The sequence below is a fragment of the Oryctolagus cuniculus genome, chromosome 6 (genome assembly GCF_051225735.1).
Source record: "Oryctolagus cuniculus isolate XC-2025 breed Fujian yellow rabbit chromosome 6, ASM5122573v1, whole genome shotgun sequence".
Lineage (NCBI taxonomy): Eukaryota > Metazoa > Chordata > Mammalia > Lagomorpha > Leporidae > Oryctolagus > Oryctolagus cuniculus.
Genome location: NC_142872.1, coordinates 49,421,584 through 49,445,498, shown reverse-complemented (window position 1 = coordinate 49,445,498; position 23,915 = coordinate 49,421,584).

Genomic DNA, 23,915 nt, shown 5'->3' with positions numbered 1-23,915 from the left:
CCGTAAATGTCCTAGATGCTCCACTTCCAATTGAGCTCCCTGCTAATGTGCTGGGAAAGCAGTGGAAGATGGCCCACGTGCTTGTGCCTCTGCACCCATGTGGCAGACCTGGAAGAAGCTCCTGGCTTCTGATAGACCCAACTCTGGCTGTTGTGGCCATTTAGTGAGTGAACCAGCAGATAGAAAACTTCTATCTCTCCTCTCTCTCCTCCTCTCTCTCTCCTTGCAACTCTGCCTTTCAAAAAAATAAATCTTAAAAGAAAAATCAAACTAAAAGATGTGTATCAAGAAAGACAATGAAGATGAAAGAATCAATGCTTAATTTGCCTTTGATGCAAAAAAAGGTACAGTGCTGACCAGAAGTGCGATGAGTTACTGGGAAGTCCCTGGGCTCAGCTAGGCTGACTTTAAGAAATCTCCAGCATGCTTGAGCCTCCTCCAGGATGTCCAGGTTGAGCATTAGAAAGATTCCTAATCCTAGTCACAGCACAAATCACCATAGTGCATATAGATTAAGTCACCATTAAAAAATCCAAAGCATGAAAAGGGACCAAATTTCACAATTTATAGATATATAGAGTATATATATAATTGTATATCAATTATGATGTAGTTGTGTATCATAAAAATAAACATGTTAAAATATGCACAGAAAACTAAAATGCAATATAAATACAAAGGATTAAAATTAAAGTAAATACATAGGTTTCAGATGCTATAATCAAAGTGCATTTCTAGAGTAAGAAATACTGGAGTTCTAGGTCTTGCTGTGGTGAATACCAACCATGGGACATGGGATGAGGCAATTATGTTGTTTACTTCATCTGGATGATAGAGATAAAATTTGCATAGGAAAAATATATGGTGCCATATGAGCAAGAATCTTGAAAGATTCAGAGGAAAAATTAGCCCTATCAAAAAGGAAAACACAACATAAACAATTAGAGCAGTGTGAAGCCAAGATAACAATAAATATCACTACAGACAGAAAAATTAAGGAACCAAAGCAGAGTCAGCCAAGGAAAGTTCATCTTTGTTACAGGGAGCATTTCAAGCACTTGGAGAAAATTTATTGTCACTACATTGCTGAGACAAATGGACAGCTGGATGTGGGTTTTCAGAATAATGCAGAGTAGAAGATTGAGAAATAATCCGGGCATATCTGAATACTGACCACACTTTTTTCCTCCAGGAGAGATGCAACACGTACTGTCTGTACTTTTCCATAACTAGAAAAGTTTCTTCAGTGTGCAATTTCCTGGGGTTGAGATAAAAGCTGTATGTCCAAAAGGGCTGTGGCATAGCCACAGTTCAGCTTTCTAGACCGAGTAGGCTCTGAGGTTATGAAAAACAACTCATCCACAGCTACTGGTTGGCATTCAAGATTCTGACCAAGAAAATCTCTAATGAAAAGATTTTTTTCTTAATAATCTGAAACCAGTAAATCTGAAAATAGCTCAAACACCAATAAAGATAAAACAACTGACAAATTCAATCCCATGAAAAATAATTTCCTCATGAAGAAAAAGAAAAAACACATACACTAAGCAAAGCCAAATGACATTGAACAAACTAAGGAAAAATAGATTTTTTCCCTCAAATTTTACCAAATTTCTTAAGATATGAAACTCCTCCATGTTCATATGAAAAAACAAAAATCCTCGTAGAAAAATATGTGACATGAATACAGTTCACAGCAAAACCATATACTTTTTCATGTAATATTTGAGTTTTGAAGCCTTATTCTTCCTGGAAGAAATATAATTAAAGCAGTAAGTTTCTATCTTTCCCTGTCATGTTGACAAAGATCAGTGTTTTAAAATCACTTGGGGGTGGCATTGTGGACAGCAGGTTAGGCTGCAACATGGCATGCCTGTATCGTACGTCACAGTACTCAATCCCGGCTGCTCCGCTTCTAAACCAGCTCCCTGCGAAAGTGCCTGGGACGTCAGCAAATCATGGTCTGAGTATACTTGAGTCCCCACCACCCACATAGGTGACCTGGATGGAGTTTTGGCTCTTGGTGTCAGCACAACCCTAACTGTTGTGGCCATTTGTGGAGTGAACCAGCAAATGGAAGTTTTTTCTTTCTCTCCCTTTCTCTATCACTCTGCCTTTCATTTTTCTTTTTCTTTTTTAAGAATTATTTATTATTTGAAAGGCAAAGTTACAGAGAGAGAAAGAGAGAGCTCTTCCATTTGCTGGTTCACTCCCCAATTGGTTGCAATGGCTGGAGCTTGTTCGATCTGAGGCCAGGAGCCAGGAGCTTGTTCCAGATCTCCCAAGTGCTTTGGAAAGTGGTCCAAGTGGAAAATGGTCCAAGTACTTGGGCCCCTGAACCCACATGGGAGACCTGGTTGGAGCTCCAGACTCCTGGCTTCTGCCTGGCCCAGCCCTAGCTGTTCTGGTCATTTGAGGAATGAGCCAGCAGGTGAGACATCTCTTTCTCTTGCTCTCTCTCCTTCTCTCTGTAACTCTACCTTTTAAATAAATAAGTAAATTCTTAAAAAACCATAGTTATTTATTTGAAAGGCACTTGACAACTTCCAAGGCACACTAGCAGGAAGTTGGATTGGAAATGGAGCATGCAGTGAACTGGCATTGTGATCTGAGATGCCCACGCTGCAAGCAACAGCTGAACCGGATGCACCTCTGTGCTGCCCCAACATACATTTCCTTTGTTCTTGGCTTCATGTCTGAGAGAGAAATGGTTGTGCAAACTATGATAATGGCATGTTTTAAAAACTGTCAAATGGTCTTCCAAGGTCAGTATACCATATGATAGTCCCAGAAGCAATGTGTCAAAGTTTCATTTCTTCCATATTCTCACCTACAACTAGCATAATCCAAATTTTGTAGTCATGTTAATAAAAAAGCAGTGATATGTCACTTTTTAAAAAAATTTAAGTATTTATTTATTTGAAAGTCAGAGTTAGGGAAACACACACAGAGAGAATCTTCCATCCACTGCTTCACTCTGTAGATGGCCACTACGGCCATGGCTGGGCCATGCCAAACCCAGGGACCAGACCTTTACCCAGGCCGCCCATGTAGGTGGCAGGGCCCCAAAACTTGGGCCATCTTCTGCCTTTCCCTGGCCACGTTCAGAGGCCTGGATTGGATATGGAACAGCCTGAGCACAATCATTGCCAGTATGGGATGCTGGCATTGCAGGCCGCAGCTTCACCAGCTATACCATCATGCAGCCCTCTCATTGGGGTTTTAATTTGCAATTCCCTAATATTACCTTTATTGTACCTTTCTGGCATCTGTAGATATTTGGTGATATTTCTCTTCAAATTGTTTGGCAGTTTTTAAAATTTGAGTTTTTTTCTTATTACTGAGTGTTGAGAGTTGGATGTAAGTCTTTTATCAGGCATTTGTTAAATAAATATTTTATGCTACTGTCTTGGATAAAAGCAGGGGCATGTAAAAGTGATGATATATCAAAATTGCCCGGTTGTTTTATGCAGTTGTCCTATTTTACACTAAAAAGCATAACATAGAGAATGCATTAATATTTGCAATTTAAAATTACAGAGCACACATTCGTATATTCTCATATATACAGATACTGCATCATTAGTAATATTGATAGTTACTGGGGAGAGTATTGGGTGCCAGAGTGTTTTCAGAGAGAACAGCTATATCCATTAATAGTCACTGCGCATTCTCCGTACCCTCAGCCACAGAACACAGTAATCTGTTTCCTATCTCTATACATCTGCCCACTCCACGGAAGTGGAAAGTTATAGTACATTGTGTGTCTGACTTTTTTCAAATTCAGCTTAATATTTTCAGGATTCATCTGTTATTGTTTCCATTATTAATTAATTTTTATAACTGAATAATATTTCACTATATGTATCTATGAAATTTTATTTATCTGTTCATCAGTTGCTGGACATTTGGGCTTTTTTCACAAAAAGCAAAGATGTTTTTTACAAATATTTGTTTCTAAGTTTTTGTGTGAATGTGTGTTTTCAATTCTTTTGGGTATATACCTAAGAGTGAAACCCTGAGTCTTTAGGATACCTTTATGTTTAATATTTTGAGGAACTATCAAACTATTTTTTACCATATCTTTCCAATGCTACAACTCAGCTAGCATTGTATGCAATACTCAGTATCTCAATATATTCTCTAAAACTTGGACTTCCCTCTTAACACTGTTTTTGATGTATCTCATAGGTTTTGATATGATATATTGCCATTTTCATTTGTTTCCAGAAATTTTTTGATTTCTCTCTTGATTTCTTCTATGATCTAGTGTTCATTCAGGAGCATGTTGTTCTGTCTCTATGTGTTTACATATATTCTAGAGATTGTTGAGTTGTTGATTTCTAGCTTCAGTCCACTGTGGTCCGAGAAGGTGCATGGGATGATTTTATATTTTTTTGGCTATGCTGAGGCTTTCTTTGTGGCCTCGTATATGGTCTGTCCTAGAGAATGTTCGATGCACTGATGAGAGCAATGTATATTTTACCACTGTGGGGTGAAAGGTTCTATAGATGCCTTTAGGTTCATTTGATCTCTAGTGACAGTGAACTCTGTTGCTTCCTTGCTGCTTTTCTGTCTGGCTGGATATAGATTTATTGACTGACACTGATTTAGTACATTGAAAATGTATCCTTAGCCATTATGCTGTTTCTGATTAGAAATGTGCTATTAGTTGGTATTCCTCTGCACATAAGATTTTCTCTATTTAAGGCTTTAAGACATTTGATTATGATGTGTCTCACAGTAGTTTTCTTTTTATTAAGTTTTATTTTTCTAGTTTTTTGTATCTCTAGGCTTATAGTTTCCATCAAAATTGGAAATTTTTTGGTGATTTTTGTCTTCATGAACCATTTTTGTAACTGAGTCTCTTTTGAATACTGTAATTATGTGTACATTACACTGCCTGGTCTAGTACCAGAGCTCACTGAGCTCACTTCTTTTCCACTCATTATTCTTACTGTGTTTCATTTTGTAGATTCTTTTGACGTATCTTCAAAATTTCCTAATCTGTACTGAAATGTTTACTCTGACAAGAAATCAACTCAGTATATTTTTTTCTTAGACATTGCTGTTTTCATCCCTAGAAGGTCAATTTGAACTTGATTTTTTAATATTCACTATGTTTCTACTTTTCTAAAGTATAAGTTATAATTATTCTTTTTAACAAACTTTTATTTAATAAATATAAATTTCAGAAATACAACTCCCACCCGCAACCATCCCATCTCTCACTCCCTCTCCCATCCCATTCTTCATCAAGATTCATGTTCAATTACCTTTATATGCAGAAGATAAACTTGGTATATACTAAGATTTCAAAAGTTTGTACCCACACAGATATACAAAGTATAAAGTACTGTTATAATTATTCTTTTAAAGTCCTGTCCACTAATTCTAAAATCTGTGTCAGTTTTGTGACACAGCTCCCAGCCCTGAGTATCAGACACTTAAACATTTAATCTTTCTGGACAGCTGTTTCCCTTATCATAGGCAATTTTTCTCCCATGCATGCACTGACCAACTACTTTGACGTATTCTCCATGAAGACCTTCTGCAGATTTCCATATTTATCTCTCTGTTTCGTCTTGTAATCCTAATTTCCTTGGTTTCCTTGGAACATCAGCTGTGTCCCTGCGACTCCGTTGGTTTTTGCTGGTTTCCTCACTGTGTTGCCCTCTCTCAGACAACAGTAATCACAGTGGCCCAAGTACTTGAGCTGTTTTCTCAGGTGCATTGGCAGGGAGCAGGATTGGAAGTGCAGTAGCCAGGACTCAAACTGGTGCTCATATGCGATGCCATTGTGGCAGGAGGAAGTTTAATCTGCTGCACCACTAGCCCCACAAATTAATAACTGCTTATTCCTGCAGTTTTCTTGCCTTTAAGTAGTAGTATATTCGTTCATTATTAAATAAATATATTTGTATCTATTAGTGTGAGACATTTGTCATTATGAATATAGTGTGAGTAAAACCAAGAATACCCTCTGCCTTAATGAAGCTCATGAAGCTCATGGCCTCACGAAGGAAAAGTACGTTCCTAATTCAAAAAGAGTGCTCTGAAAAAATGAGGGAATGTTATCATAGAACCTACTAAAAATATGATCCAGCCATGGTGACTTTGTAATGTATCATCTTGACTACGTCAAACTGTAGTTTTCAGAATTTACTTCTTGTGTCTCTTCAGTGAGGATGTGCTACAGTGAGGGTTATGGGGGGACTTAAAGGGACAAAGGAGAGCAATAACCATTACTCAACTCACACACACATATGCTGGTCTGCATATTCTTTGTTACAGTACAGCACAAGCTGGACCTAAAACTGATTTTCCTTACCTTGGATCACTTTTCACCTTCCCCATCTTCTGGGCAAGATAACTGTGTTTTGTATTGTACAGGACATCCTTGTCACTCAGGTCAGAAATAGGAAGAATCCACAGGTTTCACAATCTGTCTCACGTGGCTCCAACTCACTCTCATTCTCCCTAAGTTTTCATTAATCTTCCATTCCCTGAAGACAAAGAGAAAACAGCTTGCAAAGATGGCTGAACCAGCTTTCACAATTGCTTAAGGCCAATTCCCAGTTTAAAAATCCCTGTATCTTTCTATCTATATCTGTTATCTATCGATCTATCCATACACCTATATATATCTAGGCTCCCCAACAGCTGTCCGATTTAGGATTTGAGAAATTCCATGTCTTTAAAATGTTTTTCATTTATTAGTCAAAAGGCAGAGCAGCAGAGATAGAGAGGCAGAGATAGATCTTTTATCCATGGGTTTACTCTCCAATGGCCACAACAGCCAGGTCTTGGGCAGGCTGAAGTCAGGTATCCTATGTCAGGGGCAGTGCCCAAGTACTAGAGCCACCTTCTGCTGCCTTCCCAGGCACATTTCAGGAAGCAGGATCAGAAGCAGAGCAGCCAGGACTCAAGCTGAGGCGCTGCTAAGGGATGCCAGCGTGACAAGCAGAGGCTTAATGCATTGTGCCGTGTGCTGCTTCTTCCCAATTCAGTGCCTATCTTAAAACTGCTTACAGTTTAAATTTACTTGAAAAGAAGAGAGAAAGGGAGACAGGTGGGGAGGAGGATGAATATCTTCTATCTGTTGGAGCATTCCTCAAGTGTCTGCAATAGCCGTGGTTGGGACAGGTCAAAGCCAGGAGACAGGAATTCCATCTAGATCTCTGCCGTGGGTGGCAGGGACCGGGCACTGAGCCATCACCTACTTCCTCCCAGGAAGCATAAGTAGGATCCTAGATCAGAAATGGAGCAGATGGACCTTGAGAACCTGATACGGGATGTGGGGGATTCCAAATGGTAACTTAATCTGCTGTGTCACCACGCCCACCCCACACAGTGCTATTTGTTCTCAACTTTGGACCTCACTGTAATTTCAGAATAACAGAGAAAAGCTCTCATGATCCCATTAAATATTATCCTGAATGCAATATGATGCCATCTTAGGATGGGACAATATGTAATATTTGTGTTTTAGAAAAATAGCTCTGCCTCTGATTGGAAAAACCTGAGGGAAACACAAGACAAGATGTCCAGGTAAAGTGCTATTAGAACATTCCAGGGGGAGAATCATAAAGGAATGAAAAGAGATGTGAATAATGAAGAAGCCATGATTGATATATTAGGAAGTAGACTGATTAGAATTTGGTGGGCTTTCATGTATTTCAGTGCATAAGGTATTTGCATTTTGAAAGAGAGAATAAGATACGAAAGCACACAGGAGGAAGGCGATTATCAGGAACATTCAAGCATGAAGAATTCTAAGTAGGAAAACAATTGAATATAAGGATGCTTTTAACATTTCATGGAAAACATATTATCTTTTAAAATATACATTTTTTTCTCTCTGTCTCTCTCTCTCACTGTCCACTCTGCCTGTCAAAAAAAAAAATGCCTTTTAAAATCTGCACCAAAATACACATATCTTAAAATCCTTTTTTTCCCATGAACTATAAACACTCTTTTAACAGCTCTAAATCACCCCACTTCTCAAATAGATTTATAACTCCTTGCAAATCTGACCTTTGGACCAACACTTTCTGCATCCCTGGAATTTTGTAAGAAAGGCAGAATGTCAAGCCTCACCTATAAATTCCTAAAGTAGAATCTGCATCTTAACAAGATCCCCGGATGAGTCCCAGGCATGTTAAAGCTGGAAAGCCACTGCAAAGGTTCTAGCATGTTGGAGAAAACCGGAATCACATTTTGTTCTCTTAATCTTTTAGAATATAATGATCCAGAGCGGAGGAAATGAGTGGCTGTGGAAATGTTTAGAATTTTCCCTCCCCACTCTCAGGTCATCAAAGCAAACGTCACATTCTTCTTCACACTTATTATCTTCGCACTACTATTTTAGCCTCTTCCAAGTCATTGGAGCAGGTGGGACTCCTGACATCTTATCACCACCTGTAATTTTCGAACATCACAACGGCCTTGGCTGTCAGTGGGATTTTCCACAATATTTGGCGTGGAGCAGACTTAGCACAACTCTTGCAATGCTAATAATAAAAGAACTCCATTTGGGATGCCTGCCTAGTTATAACCAGATTAAAGACGTTTCTTCTAATGAAGGCATTTTCTACCTTTTGTCATTTCCTCTTACTAATAATGAACAGAGAATGGATGGGGCTACTTAGATCTCTGAATGCTTTTGATGGGATCAGGGGTAAGCACTGAGCTTGCAAGTGGCCAAGCACCCTTATCCACAGAGAGAGACAGTGATTTGAGCAACATTTACCTGAGACTGCTGACTTCACCTCTCTCTATAGCAGTGCCTAACTCTTTGCCCAGGCACGGGTGTCCTTTGATTTGGATGACATCGAATAAATGGGAAGCTGTGGTTATTCTGATTAGTTTTTAAGTTTTTTCTCAACTAAGAAAACTCTTTTCAGTGTTGTACAAGGCTTTGATTAATCATCCCACTTCTGCAAACTTATCACAGACCATTCTTCTAACAAGCCAAGGCAATTCCTCCCTTACATCCTTCACACATTCATTTTGACCCATTGTCCATGCTTCTCTTCCTCTACCTCACTGCCCCCCCCCAGTCCCTTCTTGACCTTCACTCCCCTGTGGTCAAAGTGTAAGGCTCATTCATTCTCCTCAGAGAACTTTTAGTTCTGCTTTATCTCCACCTCCCACTTAAAGCAGGTCTCCCAGTATACTTTCTTAGACTGCTCTGCTCTGTGTTTTTGTGACACTTATCTACATTTGTAGTTATTTAACTTTCTACTTCTCAATCCCCTTCATTAAACAGTGAGACCAAATCTCTGCCCCCTCCCCCTCCAGGATCTAGGATGTAACCATTGCTGATAACAAAGTATTGATTACACAAATACCTACATGATTTCCTGCTACCCAAGGTGAGCTCTTACACCTATGAATTTTTATGATTCCTTTTGTATGTTGCATTTATTTTGCACTTAACCCTACATTCTTTTAAAGCTATATTTTGTGCTTGCCAATACAGAATGCATGTTTAAGTTATCAGCTCCTGAATGAAAAACATATCTTTGTATTTGTTTATTTTAAATATATTCTGCTTGGGTTATTTCCTTGGACATAACATGTCTCAAATAAGGTGAATAAAAAGATGAGGACACTATCCCTCTGCTCTTCAGTGGGTTCCCTACTGAGCAGCAGAATTTAACCACTTTAAAGCTCAAAGTTACTTGGCACAGAAGGTCAAGCACTTGTAAACTTAAAATTAAGATGATATCTTTTTCTGAAGTTCTTTGCTTGTCTGGAATAGGGAAATTAACCCTGTTTCTAATGAACTATGAGATTTGGGAAGGAAAATTACAGAAAGAAGTATTTTTAGCCATTAATGATGTGGATTAAAAATTCTAGAAGGTGCTTCTCATGCTCTGAGTGATGTTTCTCATTAAAGAGTCAATAATATTCCAAAAAAAAAAAAAAAAAGAAAAGAAATCCTGTCATTTGCAACAAAATAGTTGCAACTGGAAAACATATGATATCCAGTCCCAAAAAGCAAACACCATATGTTCTCCATGATCTATGGTAACTAATAGAATACCAAAAAGCCAAAAAGGTAATATATGGAAGTGAAATTGACACTTTGAGAGGTGAAGACTTTGAACAGCCCTTGCCTTCACTGTTGAGGAACAGTATGGTTTTTTTTTTTTTTTATAAAATTTGTTCAACTCTTTAATTAGTGTAAGATTAATATGTTAGGCTGTGAAGAATCACTGTGTTCCTAAATTCATATTTATAAAATACATGAAGTTTGTATACGTTAAATGAAAGGTTTCTAGGTAAAAAAGCAAAAGATTGTATAAAAATGTTACTTCAATTGCTGAACTAGTCAAATATCTTATAATTAGAACAGTATAAAAATTATCCCAATTTTTTTAAAAAAGAGTAAATAATAAAAGGCCCCATGATTTGAGGCAAGAAGATCTTTTGACGAATTTAGTATTTGACTTTTTAAATTGAATTATTTCTAGGATATTCAGCAGAAGTAACCTAAATGGTCAAAGAAACATTTATTTGTGGCTTTTGATATGATGAAAAAAAATTAAATGATTCCTGTCCTCTTTAAAGCTCATTCAACAATTAAGTTTCTGAGTGCCAGGCAATGTTCTAGGCTGTGAAAGCATAGGAAACAAAGTTTGCAAGGTCATTGCCAGCAAAGTTAGCATCAGGGGAGAGAGATGGGGAGTGTAATACATCAAGATCATTCCACATATGAATATCTGACACAAAGGAGGTAAAACAGGGAGATTTCCTATTGAGAGTTGCTGAGGGATGTTTCTTCAGGTTGGGGAATCAGGAAGGGACATTTTAATGAAGACCTGAGTAAGAAGAGACCATCATCCTTTCCATACCTCTTCCTCCAGTTTTCCTTTTCTGCTTCTCTTCACTTCACCTTCCCCTGAGGGACAACTCTGAGGCCTCCTTCATATGAGGTGTCTACTCCTGAGCTAAGAATGATGCAGTCACGTCATGAAACAGGGTTGTCAGTGGTGTCTGCTTAACAAGGGTGGAGGGTGGGCACTTAATGGAATTCTTGTGGCTGGACAGACAACGTAATTTTTGTTAGACTGTGTCCCGCTGCCTAGATTTGGACATAGGCTAGTTTGGAAAGAAGAAAAATAAAATATTTTGAAAGATTTATTTATTTGAAAGGCAGTCACAAAGGCAGAGGCAGAGAGAAAGGGCGGGGAGGAGAGAGGGAGAGAGAGAGAGAAAGAGAGAAAGAAAGTAAGTTCTGTCTACCGGTTTACTTCCCAAGTGGCTGCAATGTTCAGAGCTAGACCCATCTGAAGCCAGGAGCCTGGAGCTTCTTGCAGCTCTCCAACATCAATGCAGGGGCCCAAGGACTTGGACCATCTTCTGCTTTCCCAGGCCATAGAAGAGTGCTGGATCAGAAGTAGAGCTGCTGGGACTCGAACTGGTGCCCAAATGGGATGGCAGAACCACAGTCAGTGGCTTTACCCACTATAACACAGTGCTGGGCCTGTAAAGTAAAATATTAGAGAAGGAAGTGGGGATAGGAGAGACATGTCCTCTCTAGAAGTAAGGATATGACATTCAGGTCTCCATAGAACTTCATACCTCAAGCTCCTACTTTAAAAACTCGAATTATGAATTTAGTGTCCAAATATACATCGTGTAATTTAGAGTTTACCCATACAGTCTCAGTGAAACATGCTACTTACTGATTCTGACTAAGTCTTCCTAATGATACACCATTGGGCTGAGTGACATAATCTAATTTTTCTTTTTTTGATGTATTGGTTCAATATACTTCCTCTTATTATTTAGACACTTAAATGTATGCCTTTCTATGTATGCTTCCAGGCAGGGAAGGTAGTTAATGCTGTTAAACTACTTAACCATTGTGTCTCCTACTTTTGTTTCCATTTAACACCAAGCTTTGCAGATAATGATGACTTATGATCTGTAATTAAAAATGGCATGTTGTCCTGCATTGTAGTGTCTCTATAAGTGTGAAATGACTCTGATTTCATTCTCTGAATTCAGTGGATTCTTAGAATTCACCAAAGAGTAATTCATAAGAATTTCTCAATGCTTGTAGGAAGAGTGATGGTATATATAACATTGCTAGTACATTCACAGAAAAAGAATCTCAAAATTGGTTATCTGGTCAGGATTTCTACTATTTAACAAATTGGTGAGGATTCCTGTATTGGATTTTCTTCCTATCATTTATTCATTTAGTAAATATTTGAATGTATAATAGCCATCCATATATAAGTAAAGAATATCCCAAACACTAAGTACAGTGTCTTTAGGCTACAGGAGAGTGCTAAAAGGGTATTTCCAGGCTGGTGCCGGGGCTCACTTGGCTAATCCTCTGCCTGCGGCACCAGCACCCCGGGTTCTAGTCCCCAGTTAGGGTGCTGGATTCTGTCCCAATTGCTCCTCTTCCAGTCCAGCTCTCTGCTGTGGCCTGGGAAGGCAGTGGAGGATGGCCCAAGTGCTTGGGCCCTGCACCCACATGGGATGGGCACAGTGCGCTGGCCATAGCGGCCAATTGGGGGGTGGTGGTGAACCAACAGAAAAGGAAGACCTTTCTCTCTGTCTCTTTCTCTCTCTCACTGTCTAACTCTGCCTGTCCAAAAAAAAGGGGGGGGGGTACTTCCAGCCCTTCTGATTTTGAAATTATGGTACTAACAAGACTAACAAGAGAATCAATAGAATTAAAGGAATGATGTACATTACTAGTGGCTAAGTGCTCTTAAACATTTTCTTTTTTTTATAGGAAGTTATTATTTATTTTTAATAGAAAACATTTATTTAATAAATATAAATTTCCAGAGTACAACTTTTGGATTATAATGGTTCTTCCCCTCATATCTGCCCTCCCATCTGCAAACCATCCCATCTTCTCCCTCTCCTATCCCATTCTTCATTAAGATTCATTTTTAATTAGCTTTATATACAGAAGATCAACTCTATACTGAGTAATGATTTCAACAGTTTGTACTCACACAGATACACAAAGTATAAAGTACTGTTTGAAGATTGGTTTTACTGTTAATTCTCATAGTACAACACATTAAGAACAGAGGTCCCACATGGAGAGCAAGTACATAGTGACACCTGTTGTTGATTTAACAATTGACACTCTTATTTATGATGTCAGTGATCAGCAGAAGTTCTTGTCATGAACTGCCAAGGCTATATGGAAGCCTCTTGAGTTCACCAATTCCTATCTTATTTAGACAAGGCCATAGTTAAAGTGGAAGTTCTCTCCTCCCTTCAGAGAAAGGTACCTCCTTCTTTGATGGCCCCTTCTTTCCCCTGGGATCTCATTCACCAACATCTTGCATTTAGGTCATTTCTTTTGCCACAGTGTCTTGGCTTTCCATGCCTGAAATGCTCTCATGGGCTTTGTAGCCAAATCCACATGCCTGAAGGACTGATTCTGAGGCCAGAGTGCTGTTTAGCACATTTGTCATTCTATGAGTCTGCTGTGTGGCCTGCTTCCCATGTTGGGTTGTTCTCTCCTTTTTAATTCCATCTATTATTATTAGCAGACACTTGGTCTTATTTATGTGATCCCTTTGACACGTAATCCTATCTTTATGATCAGTTATGCACTTAAACTGATCACTTTAGTAAGATGGCATTGGTACCTGCCAACTTATGGGGTTTGGAGTCCCTTGGCAGGTTTTTAGCTTTACCATTAGGGGCAAGTCTGAGGTGACATGTGTCGAGCTGTGCATCTCCTCCCTCTCTTATTTGCACTCTTATTTTTAACAGGGATCCATTTTCAATTTAAACACCAAAAATAATTATGTGTTAAGTAAAGAGTTCAACTAATGGTATTAAGTAGAAAAAGAAAATAGTAAAAAGAATAAAATAGTAAGCTGTTCCTCGACAGGACAAGGGCTGAAGAAGGCATTGCTTCTCATAGTGTCAGTTTCACTTCTACAGGTTTCCTTTTCGGTGTTCAGTTAGTTGCCCTATACATTTTCACAGTTGAACTGAACAATTCCATGATTGAGTCCTGTGTTGCTTGAATAAAACTGCATATTTCCAGAAGGACGCTGTAGTGTATTCTATTACCCAACTTGACCTAGCAGACTTGCCTTAGCTATAGCTAAGGTGATATAATGTTTTGATACATGTGTATGATGTATAATTTCCAGCTCTGGTGAATGTATCCTGTCTTCTCAAACACTGCTGCATGGTAGAAACATCTAAAATCCTTTTAGTTTTTTTTTTTTTTTAATGGGAAACGTACAGTACATTAACTGTGCCTTTAGTTGCTCTCCAGGAGGACCCCAGAACTTCTTACAACCATCTAGCTCTAACTTAGTGTTAACTATTTTTGATCATATTCTAACATTTGAGTATTGCTTCCATTTTGGGTGTAACCTGATCGTTAGAAATGTTCAAAGTCCTCCGGCAGGTTCCACTATATAGCTTTATAAATTGATACTGCATTATAGTGTGTCCTTTTTGAAAAGAAATAAATAAATATCACCATGGAGGATCACTTGCCTTAATTTTTTTATTTGTAAAATAAGGAGTTTCAAATATTTTTTTCAGTTCTTTTTAAATATCAGAGTCCTCTGTATGAAAAAAATTAATAAAATGACTGGCAGCTTGACTTCATAAAGCTGGTAAGTTCTTGGGTACTCTGATGCTCAGGTTGAAGGTGAGATGGAGCAGTAGTTGTAGGGAAAGGACCATGACCTCACACCCAAACCATTCTACCCCAAGCCCCCTCCCATCCATTCCCCGCTGCCACTCTGTGACAACCTGAAGGCTATCTTTCATTTCCTGGAACACATAGGAGTTGATGATGTGTGGGGAGCAACTCGGACTAGACTGTTACTGGAATTAAGACTTATTCTATGCATCTGCTCTCCCACAATATGGCGCTGGGAGAGGAGTAAACAGCTTCTACCCAACTGCCTCTCACCAACTTGACAAGCTGCAGGAGCTGCTCCTGATTGGAGGAGAGCAGTGTACTCAGCGTGTGGGTAGCAGAGTTGGGATTGGTAGAAGAGGACTATAAAGGAGGAGAGAGACAACATGCACCGGGAACATCTATCTGAAGGAACACCTGAGCAGCCCCCGAGAGAGCCAGCTGGCGGTGTTCCGCTCCCCCGCGGAAGTGGGGAAAGTGGCAGGGGGAACCGCCCTTCCACGGAGGTGGAAGGGTTGGTAGCCAACCCGGGAAGAACCAGCAGCAAACCCGGGGAGGGCCGAGCAGACAAAGAACAGCGCAGGGTCCTGTGTCGTTCCTCCACGAAGAGGGGGAGCGACATAATGGTGCCGTGACTCGGATAGGAAACCTAGGCAGGGTTTAGTGTCATTCCTCCACAAAGATGGGGAGCGACATAATGGGGCCGTGACTCGGATATGAAGCCTAGGCAGGGTTCAGTGTCGCTCCTCCACGAAGAGGGGGAGCGGCATAATGGTGCCGTGACTCGGATAGGAAGCCTAGGCAGGGTTTAGTGTCGTTCCTCCATGAAGAGGGGGAGCGACATAGTGGTGCCGTGACTCGGATATGAAGCCTAGGCAGGGTTTAGTGTCGTTCCTCCATGAAGAGGGGGAGCGACATAATGGTGCCGTGACTCAGATATGAAGCCTAGGCAGGGTTTAGAGTCATTCCTCCATGAAGAAGGGGAGCGACATAATGGTGCCGTGACTCGGATAGGAAACCTAGGAGGGAAGAAGCGGGAAGAAATGGGAAGAAGTGGGAAAATACCGGAGAGAGAGACTAGTAAAGAGCCTAGGGAAAAGCCGGACGGAAAAGGTGCCGGAAGAAGCTATCGAAAGCCTAGGCATAGACTCGGATATGGACTACGGGGGGAAGCTGGGAGAAATCTCTAAGGTCGAAAGCGAAACCTAGAAGAAACTTAGACTTAGATACGGACTGTGGGGAGAAGCCAGGAGAAATGAGAGGGGAATATTGTTGGAAGAAAAGTTAGGAAACATACCGGGTAGAGAAAAATGTTGGGAGGATGAAGCCTTGGGGGCAGGCTGAGGCGGAGACTTAAGCTAGCTTGGGATTCGTCAAGTCAGCCTGGGGAGCAAAAGGCGAAAAGCTAAACCAGAGGCGGAGACGCGTAAGCCAGGTTGGAATCCGTCAGATTAGCCCAGGGAGCAAAAGACAGGAAGCCAAACTGAAAGGCGGAGACGTAGGCTAGGTTGAATTCGCCAGGTTAGCCCAGGGAACTTAGACTGAAAACCGAGAAGCGGAAACCTAAGCTAGGCTGTGTGATTCACGGAAGCCGCCACGCACAGAGAGAGTGCGCGGGGCACAAACGGGGAGAGCGCACGGGGCGCGAGTAGGAAACGCGGGGCTAGCGCGAAGGCCGTGGTGCAGGCGCGAAGGGCGCGGAGACCTCGGAGTGCGCGCGAAGCCGGGAAGCGGCGCAGAGCCGGGAAGCTGCCACGGGGCGAGGCGCCGAGAAGCAGCCTCGGGGCAGGCGCCGGGAAGCCGCGGGGATAAGAGAAACAGAAGTTTAGAAGTAAAATGAGAGAAATAGGAATGCTGGCAGATAGAAGTAAAATAGGAGAAATAGGAATGCCCGGAGAGAGAGAAATAGAGAAAAATAAGGCCTCCCCACACCATGGCAATGAGAGAGCTTGGATTCGGTCTGCCTGATTAGGTGATAAGCACCAGCAGGCAGCTTGACCAGAGTATGAGCTGCAGGTCACCGAAGAAAGGCACGAATCAACATCAATAAGTCTTCCCCACAATACGGCAATGAGAAGGCTCGGATTCGGTTTGCCCGATTGATAGGGCTTGTAAGCACCTGCAGGCAGTTCTAGCAGAGCAGAGCATGCACTGCAGGGCACCGAACACAGGCACGCATCAGCGCCTAAAAACCTCCTCACAACATGGTGAAGAGAGGACCCGGATTCGGTTTGCCTGATTGGTAGGGCTTGTAAGCACCTGTAAGCACCTTGTAAGCACACACAAGCAGAGCAGAGTGTGTGCCGCGGGGCACCGAAGACAGGCACGTATCAATGCCAAAAATAAAAAGAAAGGGGGAATTGTGGGGAGCAACTCGGACTAGACTGTTACTGGAATTAAGACTTATTCTATGCATCTGCTCTCCCACAATATGGCGCTGGGAGAGGAGTAAACAGCTTCTACCCAGCTGCCTCTCACCAACTTGACAAGCTGCAGGAGCTGCTCCTGATTGGAGTAGAGCAGTGTACTCAGCGTGTGGGTAGCAGAGTTGGGATTGGTAGAAGAGGACTATAAAGGAGGAGAGAGACAACATGCACCGGGAACATCTATCTGAAGGAACACCTGAGCAGCCCCCGAGAGAGCCAGCTGGCGGTGTTCCGCTCCCCCGCGGAAGTGGGGAAAGTGGCAGGGGGAACCGCCCTTCCACGGAGGTGGAAGGGTTGGTAGCCAACCTGGGAAGAACCAGCAGCAAACCCGGGGAGGGCCGAGCAGACAAAGAACAACGCAGGGTCCTGTGTCGTTCCTCCACGAAGAGGGGGAGCGACAATGATGTTTGTGTAACTCACCAAGGCCAACAGAAAGGTTATTTGCAGGACCTCTTGAGGGTGAGTGGCTAACAGATTTAGCTGCCACTCTAAGACTGCTCTAAGGTGGAAGGGTGATGATTTTGTCTTATCTGAGGCCAATTTCTGGCACTCTGGTTGGAGATCAGCTCTGCCTTAAAAAACAGACACAGAACTAAGAATGCCTAAGGGCAGTTTAAAAATGACTATGCTGTTAGAAACATACCAGGGGATTCCAATTCAATCCCATCAAGGTGGCATGTACCAATGCCATCTCACTAGTCCAAGTGATCAATTTCAGTTCACAATTGATCATAATGAAAGAACTAAGAGTCAAAGGGAGCACATAAACAAGTCTAGTACCTGCTAACACTAATCGATGGAATAAATAAAGGGGAGAGTGATCCAACATGGGAAGTGAGATACTCAGCAGACTCATAGAATGGCAGAAGTCCTAAATAGCACTCTGGCCTCAGAATCAGCCCTAAAGGCATTCGGATCTGGCTGAAAAGCCCATGAGAGTATTTCAGGCATGGAAAGCCAAGACACTCTGGCAAAAGATCTCTGTGAGTGAGATCCCAGTGGAAAGAACAGATCTTCAAAGAAGGAGGTACCTTTCTCTGAAGGGAGGAGAGAACCTCCACTTTGACTATGACCTTGTCTAAACAAGATAAGAATCAGAGAACTCAGAGGGCTTCCATAGCCTTGGAAACTCATGACTGGAGCATAGGGAGATTACTGATGCCAAAGACAGGAGTGTCAATTGGTAAAGTCAACAACAGGAGTCACTGTGCACTTACTCCTCATGTAGGATCTCTGTCCTTAATGTGCTGTGCATTGAGATTTAATGCTATAACGAGTACTCAAACAATATATTTCACTTTGTGTTTCTATGGGGGTGCAAACTGTTGAAATCTTTACTTAATGCATACTAAACTGATCCTCTGTAAAAAAAAAAAAAAAAAAAAAAAAAAAAGAAATTATCAACTCCCAACTTGACTCTCACTGGGATTAAACATGACAATAGGTCTGATCTGATTTCATCATCATTTAAAAAAATCATCTATTATTTTTCACTTTATGTTTCTGTGTGGGAGCAAACTGTTGAAATCCTTACTTAATGTATACTAAGCTGATCTTCTGTATATTAAGATAATCGAAAATGAATCTTGATGTGAATGGAAGGGGAGAGGGAGTGGGAAAGGGGAGGGTTGTGGGTGGGAGGGACGGTATGTGGGGGAAGCCATTGTAATCCATAAATCGTACTTTGGAAATTTATATTCATTAAATAAAAGTTAAAAAAAATGACTATGCTGTCCCTGGGCCTACTAGCCTTGAGACTGTTTAGTGCAGCTAAGAATTAGTGTGTTTGTTTCATGTTTTGATGATCTATAGTTATGGGGACTATTTTAGGCACTTGAGTTGCAGCAGTAAATGGGCCTGGTTCTTGATCTGAAATAATTTTCTGTTCAATAGAGGACTCATGACAGCAACTAAGGGATGGAGATAAAGCACTATAAATTATGGTAAATGTTAAAGCAGGGTGAGAGAATAATCCTGGGAGGTCTAACTCAGATGTTAAGATCAGGGATCGTCATTCTGTGAAACGCTTATTCCAAGGTGGAAAGATTGAGTAGAACCAGCCAGGTCAATGTGAATGTGTGGAAGGTGCTAGGAAAATAAGAGTTTTCTGAGAAGGCACAGTATTTGCAATAGGTCTGAGTTAGGAAGAAAAAAAAAAAAAAAAAAAAAAAAAAGAACTTGCTGAGTTCCAGGGAGTAAAAGTGATCCAATGTGACTTAACACTTGAACTGGAAATGAAAGAGTGGTTTGATGTAATGGGGCAAAAGTACCCAATGGCTAGCTCACACTGGGCCTTCAAAGTCGTCATGAGGAGTTGTGACTCTCCGAAAAGCATGGGAAGCCATTGGCGGCAAGAGATATGACACGTGATTTTAAAGGTGTAGCTTTGGCTGCAACTTGGAATCTGGATTCAAGGGGACCAAGAGTGAAATTAGGAAATCTGTATAGGTGATTATTGCATGAGTACAGGCAAGGACCATGACTTGGTCCAGGTACTTTTCAAGGTAGAATCCAAAGCATACTTATGTGAAAGAGATAAGGGCATAGGAGTCCTTTCAACCACAGTGTCTATCTTTAAGAGGCACTGAGGACAAAGCCTTCCTACCCTTGTAGTACCACCCAATCCCTTTACCGAGTCACTGGGTGCCCTGGGTGGAGACGCAGATGAGTCTGGATTTTAATTTCCTGGTGTGACTGAAAGTTGGTATACAATCTTCTCTTGTTACACAGCATTATTGTGGGTTAAAAATAGAATTACTCTTAGGAATCCTTTACAAAATGCAATAGAAATGCAAAGTGTCAGTTCTATCATCATCCTAGTCCTAGCAGTCAACAGCATCAATTTCAAAAACTAGTCAAGGGTTAGCAGAGACATAATACTGTACTGAGTTTCAGTATCTAGACCATTCACTTCTTAATGAGAGTAAAGGTTTTGGTCCAGACCCGATGATTTATTTGTAACCTGGAAAAGATCAATAGCAACAGGTCACATACTATGTGCCACACATTGTGCTGTGTAAGTATTTTACACAACTTTCCTCATTTGCTTGCAGAAGTAGGGTATGCACAAACTGCCTTCATTTGATAGATGAAGAAACTGTAGCTAAAATGATGAGGCTACTTGAACTGACTTAATGGTGAGAATAGTTTTCTGGCAGCCAGAAAAATCAAGTTCTCAATACCATTCCCAAATTTTCATATTTCAATTTCCAATTTTTGATAGAAATATAATTCTGCCAGCTTTACTGCTTGGTTGGGAAAACCAAATTAAATATCATACACCAAGTATATTTATCAATTGTAATACATTTTAGAAAATGTATGAATTTTAAGACAGGTCATAAGTTCCATTTGTTTTATTCTGTAAGAAGATCATAGGTTGGATGCTTAGAGATCTGGATGGTTCATGACCTACCAAGGCCTGAACCTTTTCTAATCTGTTTCCTCTTCTGGGTCTTGACTTGGGTGACCTTCTTTGGATGACGGATTTTTTTGTCTGCTTCCAAATGAGTCATTTCAGAGCTGTCAGTGATAAAATGGCAGCTTTCTAGGATGTTTTGAAATGATGCAGTTTGAGATTAAGTTCTGCCAGCAGACGAGAATTGAAACTTCAAAATGTCTTCATAGATACAATGTCTTGGTTAAGAGCATATCCTATAGAAACCTGGGAAAATATATTTCCTCCTTTGTGACTGAACCTGAAGCAAAAGGCAGTTTAGAGAAATGTGTGAATTACCCAAGGAACCCGGGACCAAATAATTCCATACTCATATCGAAAATGTAAAAGAGAATAGATTTAAGTGAGGCAGATTATTGATGCAGATAGTTAACAGAGAATCCATTCCTTTTCATATTTAGACATGCAGATGACATCTCTGAGCATTTCAGATGTGATTTTGTTTGGAGAGGTCTGTAAAATATATAAGCACTCTAATACATATTTAATTCACTGAATGATGTAAAAATTCAGCATGGCATATAGATGGAGTATGTCTCAGCTTTTCCTGATCAGGTGGGTTCCAAGAGGAAGGCTTAGATGTTGTTAGCATTTCTTACATGTTGATGTAGGGCTTGAGAAAAATTTAAGTTGTGGTAACAAATTATATGGGAAGAAATTGAATGAAGTACCTGTGTGTTAATATTTAAGAGAATATTAACACGTTCTAGACTCTTCTGATTTTTGAGCCACAATCAGTGGACTGAGGCCAGATTCTCAAAAGGGGAAGCCAACATGACTATTGACTTTTCCTGGACAAAAGCTAGCTTACATATTTTCTCTATACTCAAGAGCCTAACCACAGTTGATGAATTGCTCACCTTTATGCTCAGTACTTTGGAAATCTTTCCAACAACTGAGCCAATGACACTATCAAAACATCAAATCTCAGGTGAATAAAGCCATTTAGTTGAGAGCCTTATACTCGTATTGTAAGTTATATAAATCTTGGGGTCCCAAACAGGGAACCTTAAAGTCATTGCAGTGATGCCAAAGACATCAGTGCCTTTTGCCAAGACCCTCCAAGTTACAATCACCATGTCTGCCGGTTAATGCTAGGCATTAGCAAGCAGTTTCTAACAATAATCCCCATACTAGCTACTCCACTAATCAGCAGATTTGCTGAGAAGACATTGTCGTTAAAAGAAATGGCAGGCACTACAGTAAAAATTATCAAATTCACATACATGGGTGTGGTTGAACAACAGTATGAAAGAATGAACAATAAAAATGATAACAGTGACTATAGATGTCAGTGCCTGCCCTTAATTGAGTACCAAGTAAATAGTAAAGGCTTAGAAAGAATAAGTTCAATTGTGGAGAAAAATCAGTGTAGTCAAGTTGGATGACAGCAGTAACTTTAATGGGTTTCATTTTTTACGTGTAAATTCCACTTCAAAAAGAGCAAAAGAAAACCACAATAAAATAACTTGTACTGGCCTTTTGTCCTTTTCTTACAGGGTTGTTGCATTTCTGTGGCTCAACTTAATTCCTGGCTCTGCAGAATAAGAGGAAAAGCAGCATCCCCTTATGATGCAAAATAACTGGTTTGACTCCTTTTTATGATGAATCAATTATTTTTAAGATCAGATTGTTTGCAATCACGTTTTGTTTGATTGTGGTGATTAAATTTATGCACTCTTCCAAAACTTTTGAATCCTTTCTATGCACCCAGAAAGCACCCTTATGGCCTTGATCATACAAAGACAGACAAAGAAGGTGCTCCCACGAAGATTATATTTTGTGATGTCAGATAAACCATAAAGGAGGAAATAAATAATCAAACATACTTCAGAAAGTCATCTTGCTGTGAATAAAAAAATAATGATACTGCATTTGGCCTATTGTTGAAGACACTTACAACCTATACAGGAGTACCAAGGTTCATTGCCCAATTCTGGCTCCTGATTCCAGATTCCTGCTATTGCAAACCCTGGGAGGCAGTGGTGATGGCTCAGGCCATTAGGTCCCTTCCTGTTTCCTGGGTTTGGTCTGGCCCAGTACTAGCCAGTATCTGAGGAGTAAACCAGTAGTTGAGCTATGTATATCTATCTCTCTGTCTGTCTGTAACTCTCCATTCCTCAAGGCAGAACATGGAACACTTTCTACACTTCAGAAATAAATTGTATTTTATCTTTAGTGCATTGGGATGCCATTGGATGGCTTTCAGTATCTTGTGACATGATTCATTTTGATTCTATAATAAATTAATTTGGCTTTAGTGTAGAGAATGAGTTGATCAGTAAATCCCTGATTTAATATATTCTCAGCTAAACAGTAACTTGCAATGCAGCTGCCAAATTTAAATGCCAAAATCCATTCACGTAGTGGCTATTTGTTGATTATTCTATATTCTGCCCTGGAAATAATAGTAATGAAGATAATGCCTGTGATGTGGAGGATCTTGCAGCATAGGAAAAAATACAGAAATTAAACACACAACCAATTATAGTCTTGACTTTATCCAGGTGATGGTGCAGATTAAACTCAGTTTCTGCATACTTGGAATTTAACATAAACAACATGATTGGAATCCATGACTCCCCGCTGAACAAACCCCATTTTTACTACACAGTCTGCTAATTAGAATGCCTTTGTATTAGGCATTGTTCAGTTACAACAGATGAAAAGTCAAATTAATTTAAGACATAAAGAAGTATAAGGAAAGCTGTGGTTTGATGTAACTGAGTATTCCATATCTAAACAGGCATTGCTAAGCTTCAGTTTTAATTGCTTGATGAGTCAATTAAATTCCATGTAAGTAAAGAGCCTAGAAAACAAAAGTTACCATTTTGGAAAAAAAAAGGAAGGAAGGAAGGAAGGAACTACAATTTCTACCACTAAGATCTTCAAATAAATCCTTTCTGAATCCTTTAGTGATCCTTAGATTACTCCCAGATTCAGGGAGTTTCCAAAGTTCTTGAAATGAAGAAACTGACAGAAGGATTGGAGTGGACTGGAGTGTGGCACAATAGATTAGGTTGCTGCCTGCAATACTGCCATCCCACATGAGCACCCATTCCAATCCTGGCTGCTCTACTTCTGATACAGCTCCCTGCTAGTACATCTGGGAAAGCAGTGGAAAATGACTCAAATGCTTGGGTTGCTGCTGCCCATGAAGGAGACCTCGATAGAGTTGTAGATTATTGGCTTTGGCCTGGCCCGTCCCTGGCCATTGTGGCCATCTGGGAAGTGAAACAGTAGCTGGAAGATCTGTGTGTCTGTCTCTCTTTCCCATTCTGTGTAACTCTGTTTTTCAAATAAATAAAGCTTAAAAATAAACAGATGGAAGAATAAAACAATGAACGGTTGGTCAACTGCTACCTAACGC